General features: G+C 53.2%; 1 long non-coding RNA gene across 2 annotated transcripts; it reads left to right on the plus strand.

The window, feature by feature from the left end:
• The first annotated feature begins 4,234 nt into the window (after positions 1-4,234).
• Positions 4,235-8,171, plus strand: LOC144380735 (uncharacterized). 2 transcript variants are annotated; one of them, XR_013444943.1, is made up of 4 exons: positions 4,235-4,548; positions 5,353-5,593; positions 6,202-6,247; positions 7,174-8,171. It is a non-coding gene; the product is annotated as an uncharacterized LOC144380735 (long non-coding RNA). The 2 variants fall into 2 exon arrangements; XR_013444942.1 differs by having other exon boundaries at positions 4,235-5,593.
• The last annotated feature ends 331 nt before the right edge of the window (positions 8,172-8,502 follow it).

Consider the following 8,502-nt stretch of genomic DNA (forward strand, 5'->3'; position numbering starts at 1 on the left):
GGGAACCTTGCGGGGAGATGGCGAGTCAGTGCAGATGGGCCGGCCTGCCAGCTGCTGGCCCCCACACTGTCGGGCCGGGTTCCTCGGGGCCCTGGTGTCTCCCCAAGGCTTATTCTGGACTCAGCTAGGCCGTAAGCACACCTGGAGCCCTGGGCCAGCCAGACCTCAGCCAGCGGGGCCTGGGGCCTGGTTCTCTTAGGAAAGGACTCAGCTGCAGGCCTTTCAGTCGGTCACTCTCTGCCTGGAGTCTTTTATTCTCTGTTTCTTTCTCTTTCTGTTTCTGTGAATGATCCTGTGCCTTGTTTCCATTTCTCTCTCTCTCTCTCTCTCGGTCTCTTTACCTGCCTATCTCTGTCTCCACCTCTCTACATTTATCTGTTTCTTGCACCTGCCTGCCTTGCTCCCACCTTCCCTCCCTCCCTCTCCTGTTTCTGTCTCTCCCTCTGTCCCACTGTCAGTGTCTCCGTCTCCGTTCCTTTCTCTCCAATTCCTGTCCCCCATACTGGCATCTCGAGCATCTCATAAACCCCACAGCCCTCTGGGGCACCCATGTTGACCCCACTCATTTGCCACGGTGACCTGTGTGACTGTGGAGGGTAAATGCATCCTAAAGTTTCCATTCCCCCAACTCCAGAGGCAGCATCCGTGAGGGGGAAGTGGCACAGAGCATGGGTGTGCCCGGGGCTTGTGAGTGGGCCATAAATCTTCGCGGCTGGAAGTGGAGGACAAGGGGCGCCTGGGTGTCTCAGTTGGTTGAGTGTCTGCCTTCGGCTCAGGTCCTGATCCCAGGGTCCTGGGATTGAGCCCCGCATCGGGCTCCCTGCTCAGCAGGGGAGTCTGCTTCTCCCTCTGCCTCTGCACCTCCCACCCCCTTGTGCGTGCGCGCTCTCAAATAAATGAATAAAATCTTAAAAAAAAAAAAAAGTGGAGGACAAGACCCTGTTTACACTACCTTGGAATCACCAGTAACTAGCACTGCTGTGGAGGTGAGGGTCAGGAACTTAATTTACACGAGTAAGTGATAGAATGAGAGAGCGCACTCTGGTTATTTTCCAAAAATACAATTTACGCATGATGATTTTTCACCTTTGGTACTTCCTTATAGTTTTAGATGATGACATCCATAGGTAATTCTTTAAATAGTTCATTCTTATTTGCTTTTTTAAATTCTAATTCTCCTACCACCACCCCGCACCCTCATATTCCAGAATATTCCAGAATGTTTCTTCCTGCTCACTCCTATTCCTTCTTCGAATTTCCTCTTGGGCGTCCTGTTCTCCAGGAGGCTTCCCTGACTGCCGTTCTCCCACAGTAAGCCGTGCCCACGTGTACTGTACCCTCCTCTGTGGACTTGTTCCTTTTCCCCACTGGGCTGTATGTTGCTGGAGAGAGGGGAGGAGGGCTTTCCTTGCCCCCGCCTGGTGGATCCCACATGCTCACCAAATGCATCCGGAGCACAGGAGCTCAGGAGGGGTGGCCGGGGAGTGCCCAGTAGCCCCGCTGTACTCAGCCCTATCTCTAGGTTGGAGCTGTTATAAGACAATCCTGTCCAAGAGTGAGAAGACCACACAGAATGCAGGCAGAGGCCAGTCTGGGGAGGGCCCCCAGGAACGCCAAGCTGGCTATCGCCCGCACGATACTTACCTGGCCTTCAACTCCCACTTCTGACATGTTGGTTCTCAGCCAGGCTGAGCCCCAGGCAGAAAAATAACTACCTGTTCAGACCAGTGGTTCCACCCTGCCCCCCCAACCCCTGCAATATTTTTTCAAGAGGAGGAGGTGAAATGAATTAATTATGAGCCATGTGTGCTCACAGGCATGCATTCTGTCGCCCGAGCGCCCGTTCTTAAAATGTGCAGTCCCAGTTGCAAATGAAACTCTCCCGTCCTCCCCCCTACAACGCCCCCCGCCCCCCCCACCCCCGTGCTCCAGAGGGTTTTCATAACAGCGCCTTTGTGGGCTCCCTTGAATGTCTGCCATGCCAGGGAGGCCGCACATTCCTCCGGCGGCCTCGCTGGGCTTTGAGGAAATCTGCTGGCGGAGGCCCCACTTTGCAGGAGGTGGGAGGGCATGTCGGAAACGCTGCTCTTAATCTGCCCATCTCCCCTCCAGCCCCAGCAGCCCAGGGAGGGGGGCTGAGATGAAGCCACATGCAGCAAGCAGGAGATTAAGACTGCTATTTTGACGCTGCCCCTGCGGAGTGTCCTGTGACACGGGCGTTAGCCAGCTGGAGGGGGCGGGGTGCAGGGCCGGTGGGGGAGGGCCGGCGCCGCCGCCTGGCAGCCCACCGTGTCCCTGCCGGGAAGCACGCGTGGGCCGCCGTGGCAAGGACTAGAAGACACAGATGATCCTCGATGGTGGGCTGGAAACGTGAGCTTCGTACAGCGGCTCGAGTGTGGACGGCTCGCGTTCAGGAGTACGAAGCGTTCCTGTGAGGACAGGGCAGCAGCTAACATCGACTCTGCACTTGCCGCCTTCTCGCTGCTCAACCAGGCATCTTTCACCTGTTACTCAGATTAATCCTCACGGTAGGTCTGGGCTGCAGGTGCTGTTCTGCTTCTCATTTTTCCGGAGTAGGAAACGGAGCCTCACGGGGAATGTGCAAAGGGTCTCCCGATGGTCAGCCGTGGAGGTGGGATTTCAACTTGTGTGATGTGACTTGAGCGCATACCCCTTTGCCCCCTGGTCCTTCGAGGGAGCGTAACCACAGAGTCTGCTGCTTAGAGGAAAGCACGGGAGCGTCTTCAGTCGGACGTAGAACCTGCCCACCTCCCGGCTCTGCAGCTTCCTAGCTGGGTCTCCTCGGGGGCGGGGGGTCCCTTCACCTCTCAGAATCTCCATGTCCTCGTCTGTGACACTGCCCTGCAGGCTGCCGTCAGGATGAGAGGGCACAACATGCAGAAGGGGTCTGTTGTGGGCCGAATTGTGTGCCCCCCAAAAGATATGTGGAAGCCCTCACCCCGCCCCCACCCTGCCCAGTTCCTCAGAATGGGACCTTGTTTGGTAATAGGGTTGCTGCAGATGTAATTAGTTGAGGTCATATGGAGTCGCTGGGTCCTTAATCCGCTATGACTGGTGCCCTTATTAAAGGAGGTCATGTAGGCACAGAGGCAGACACACACGGCACAGACCCAAGGAAGACGGCCCTGCGCAGGCAGAGGCAGGACCATGCTGCCACAGGCCAGGGAAGGCCGAGGATTGCTGAGAGCCGCCGCAGCGGGGAGAGGCAAGGAAGGGCTCTTCGCCGGACCCTGCGGAGGGACCTGGGCTCAGCCAGACGCCTCCATTTGGGATTTCTAGCTTCCAGAATTGTGTTAAGCCACCCGGATTTTGGTCCTCTGTCACGGCGGAGACAGAAAGGAATATAGGCCTCTCATAGCAGATGCCCTCTCCAGGCTGCCCCGGAAATCACCTGCAGCCTGCTGTGCGCAGCGCGGCTCCTAGCTCAAGCGCCCGAGTCTCTCGGCCTGAGGCTTTCCCTGAACGCAGGAGCGAAGCCCAGCTGGGCACGGAGCCGGCTGCAAGCACCCAGCAATGAACGCCCCTGGAAGCAGCCTGTAGCCAGTGAGGGGCGGGAGCTGATGGCTAAACACCCCAGCTTCCTCACCCCTGGATGGGACAGTTCTGAGCATGCGCCACGCAGTGTCTCCCAGGTGTCCAGTGGGATTGAGGCCAGGTTCCCAGAGCAGTAACCCAGTTATTAATGCACGTTTTAATGACCTCCTCCCGTCCCTCTCCCTTCCTTACTCTCTTCCTGGTACTTCCTGGGACCAGCTCCTTGTGTCCAAAGTCTCATCTCAAGTCTGCGTTTGGGCAGACCCAAGAGAAGGATAGGCATGGAATGATACTCAAATGGCAACTACTTTCTCTTCCAGATCACGGACAGAGGTCAGATGTTGGCATTAAGTTAAATGGACCAGTAGCTAGTCCTCTACCAGATGGGGAACTTTGAAGGACCTCAAAGACTGATCCAGTATCTCAGGGCGAAGATGACGTGGATGACAATGAGATGGAGAAAATAGTGTTCATCAGAATTTTTGGGCACAGGCCTGGGGAAGGCAGCCAGTCTGATGGAAATGCTCCCATAAAATAATAGTGAAGAATAGGCTGCTACTCCCCAGGGGCCACTGGGTCGGGGGTGGGGAGGTCTGTGTTGAGAGCCTGAGCTCTTGGAAGGTGGCAGAGGGGAGGGCTGAGATGCTGAGAGGCTGGGTTGTGGGTCCCATCATCCCCGTAGGGACTCCTCTTCAAGTTTTCCCCCAAATGATTAAACCATGAAATCCATGCATGTGACAGGATTTCTTGTGAAATGAGTGGCAGGGCAGGGTGTGAGTACAATCCAAACTGAGCCGGCACAGTAGACTCAGGAGAGTCTCAGAAATGAGATGGTCAAGCTGCTGGGATTGTGGAGAGGGGCCTGGAGCCACACGGGCTGGGATATGGGGGTCTAAGCCAAGTTTACCCAAATCCCAAGAGACAGAGTAGCATGGAGCAGACTTGGTCATGTGTGGCTGCCCATCCCCCATGGACCCTCTCCCTACATTTCAGGTAATTTCGCCCACTTTCAGTCCTGCACTAAAGACTGAATACACCTTGCTAGATTCCCTTGCTTCCTGCAACATAACCTGCAAAGTTCTGTAAATTCGAGGCATCCCCGGGAGCCTACTACTCAGAACTGAGTGCCCTGAGGAGCTCACAAAGGGAGTGGCACAAAAGGGAACGTGATCTTTTGGCAAGATGGTGGCCCAGGAATTCTGCCCTCCAGGGGCAGAGGTTTGGTGCTCCTGGCTCCGGTTCTGTCTCTCTGAGGAGCCTCCAGCAATGACAGAAGAGCCTTGTTTTCTCAAGGGAAGTCCCCGCAGTGTGTGGCCAGTCTGTGTTCTTCCTGCAGAGCTTCTGCGTGGCCTTCCACAGCCCTCCCCGGGATTAGGCAGACTCCCTGAACTCCTTGAACGAATTTTGTCCTGCAAACCCAAGTGGATTCTGTTATTGCTCCTAACGACCCCGTCCGATACAGGCCTGAGCGACCTCTGGGTTTCAACAATACCAGCTGACCTTTCCTGGGCCATGCTGAGTGGTGACCGCCTACCTTATTTTGTGTATAAGAGCCCAGATGAAAACTACCTTCCCTGTTGAGCTCTCCTTTCCCCTGCCCTCAAGACAGACCCCTACTGCTCCAAGTAAAAGAAGCCTGTGTCTTGAGCTCAGTGCTTCAATTACTGGAAGGAGCAAAGTTGGAAGTCGGGTGGGGGTCTTTCCTCCAGAATCTTGTTTCCTACATTAAGTTGAGTGGAAATTATATAAAATTAAGTCCTGCTCTCCAATGTGAATCTCTCCTACCCACTACACCAGAAATAGGCCATCATCGATACTCCGGTGGTCGCTGCAGAGTGAGCTCAGCAGTAATTGCATTCGAGCTCGTTCCGAAGCTGGTGGTACTGCAGACACGTTGAAGGTGATGTCAACTTTTCGATCCTCCAGCGATTTAATAACAGCCTGCAGAGAATAAACAAAAAGGAATAATAGCTCCCAGATGTTGAACACTCACTACCTGCCACGTGCTACACTCCCGCCCGCTTTCATTTATTAGCAGGTGGGTACTATTATTAATCGCTTCGGTTTACAGAGGAGGCAACAAAGGCCTACAGAGGGGGTGCGGTTTGCCCAGGGCCACCCGGGTGGGAGGTGGCAGAACCCGGAGCAGGAGTCCAGAGCCTTGCTCTTGACCATCGTTCTGGAACACCTCCCAAGAAATACCACCTTAAATCCTCCGATTGATTTTAAGTCACGTCTTGATTTTCGAAATGTTACAAATTGAAGAAGCACGTGTCTTAGAGGTGAGGAAATATGAAAGCGCTCAGCTAGCAGAAGAGCCCCGGGAAGGTCTCCATAACTCACCGCTGCCTCCCCCGCCTCCTTCCCAGGAGGCAGGACGCAAAGATGGGATGTCTCAGGGCTGATGGCTCAGCAGGGCCAAATCTGTCTCTGCCTCCATTTCCCTCTGAGGCTCCCATTCATTTGGACGATGGTGACTCTGGTGATACAGCCTGGAACTGTGACTCTTGACTGGGCTGGACCCTGCCGCTCAGTCCGGAACTTTTCCTTGGGTGACGCCATCCCCGGGTTCTGTGCTGCATCTAAAACCCCAGAAAGCCTCGTCAAGGGGCTGAATCACGCTCCCCTTCTCTTTTAATTATTCAGGAACTGACATGCTGACTGGGAATACATCACTCAGAGTACATGGCTGGTAAGATTAAATATTAGAGGAAACTCTTTTAATTAATTTTTAATGCGTTCTTTAGAACAATTCTTCATACCTAACCACACACTGAAACCGAGTACTTAAAAGAGAAATTAACGTTCAGGATTTCAAGGGGCTTTTAAGTCTGGACATCCCCTCTATTTTGGTTATCTCTGAGCTACACATCAGGATGTATAAGGGATGACATCCATGGCTTGGAAGTAGGAGGACCACATGTCCTGCTTTTATTGGACAGTCTCAGTGTATGCCTGTTGTCTCAATGTACTCATTAATAGTGCCCCCTTTTATTTCCCAAAGTGTTCCAGTTTGGATGCTAAATTATATGATCACCCCACATAAAGGCCTCCACCCTCCATTCCCTTGCCAGTGACAGACATCACTAGTCCATCACAGCATTCTTTCTGTGCTGATTTCGTGTGCATTCTCCAAGGCATTCTCAATACAGTTCTCTAGGCAACCACTCCAAGTGATTAAAGCTGGCATCAAGACAAACCCTATTTTTTTTTTTTTTTGGCTGAGAAAGCAGTTTATATCAAATCCTCATATTTTAATTTCATCTTTATCTTTTTTTAAAAAAAGATTTTATTTATTTATTTGAGAGAGAGAGAGCGCACAAGCAGGGGGGAGGGGTAGAGGGAGAGGGAAAAGCAGACTCCGCGGAGCAGGGAGCCCGATGCCAGACTCGATCCCAGGGCCCTGGGATCATGATCTGAGCCGAAGGCAGATGCGTAACTGACTGAGCCACCCAGGCGCCCCGACAATTGCTTCTTTAAACATTTGCTCACACACTGGGTGTTATGCACAAACAATGAATCATGGAACACTACATCAAAAACTAATGATGTAATGTATGGTGATTAACATAACAATAAAAAATTTAAAAAAACAAAATCAAAAACATCTGCTCACAGTTTTGCAGTTTCGGCAGGACTTGATGGGGCAGCTTAATTGGTTCTTCGCAGAGAGTTCTCTTGGACAACCAATATGTCACAGGCTGTCAGCTGCAGGACCAGCTGGGGCTCGAGCTCCAGTTCAGGTCTCTTTCCTGTGGCCTCTCCCCATGGCTGCTTGGGCTCCTCACAGCGTGGTGGCGAGGCTTCAAAAGGGAGGAATTGGCCGCTGCTGGTCCTCTTCAAGATTCGGCCTGGAACTGGCATGTCCTCACTTCTTCCGTATTGTATTGGTGAAAGGTGTCACAGGCCCAGCCCGGATTCAGGGGCTGAAGGAAAGAGACCCCACTTCTCCGTGGGGGGAATGACCACGAATTTTAATTCAGCACATGCTCCTTCACATGATCTCATCTTGAGAAGTGTCATGGGCAGATCCCATGAGTTTTCTCACTTTACATGTGGGGAAACCGAGTCTCAGAGGGCTGGTGTGGCCAGCCCGTCACAGAGAGCTTGTCAGTCAGCTGTGGACTGGGAGCAGAAGGAAGGGTGGTGGCAAGCCCTGAAGAGTTCCTGTGGTTTCCTTGGAAGCAGTGTAGTGAGAACCAAACCGGACGGAGTCTGAGAATGTCTCTTGGAGGAGGACACATTTCCTGGTGGCTCCACCCTGACGTGGTCCTTTGCTGTGTTAGACACATTAATTGTGCCAGGTTCCTGCAGGGCCCTGGAGGCTCTGTCACTTCCTCAGGCATCAAATATTTATTGATCATTGCCAGGGACCAGACACTGTACTCGGCCCAGGGGAAGGCAAGGTGAATGAGAGAGCGGTGGCCCTGGGGGCCTCACAGGGGAGACAACAGGGACTTAATTGCGTACACTGGGGGACAGCTGCGGCTGTGAGGAGAGAGTTCAGGGTGCTGTGGGTGTGCATAAGAAGGCATCCGAGAAGCTGTCCCCGAGGAGGTGACACTTCAGCGAAGGTCTGAAGCACAGGGAGCAAATAAGGAGGCAAAGGGAGAGGTGCAGGAAGGATGTTCCAGGTAGCACAACACCGTAATGTCATGGTGGGGGGTCGGCAAGCAACTAGAGGAAGCCGGGTGGTGGGGTCTCTGAGAGAGGATTATGGGGGGAGGAGGGGACAGGACGGGGCAGGACCTAGTGGGCCAATAAAAAATGCTCCTCTGCTTATTATTCTTGTGTGTTATTCTGAGAACAATGGGAAAGCATCTTGTTTGGGAGAGGTCGTCCCAGCTGTATCTTGGAGAATGGATTAGGAGGCGGGAGTGTATGTGGGAAGAGCAGGTCTTCAGCCCCTGCTGAGAAAGCAGCCCCACACCGTGCAAGACTTGTCCA

This window comes from Halichoerus grypus, unplaced genomic scaffold (genome assembly GCF_964656455.1).
Source record: "Halichoerus grypus unplaced genomic scaffold, mHalGry1.hap1.1 HAP1_SCAFFOLD_125, whole genome shotgun sequence".
In the NCBI taxonomy this organism is placed as follows: Eukaryota; Metazoa; Chordata; class Mammalia; order Carnivora; family Phocidae; genus Halichoerus; species Halichoerus grypus.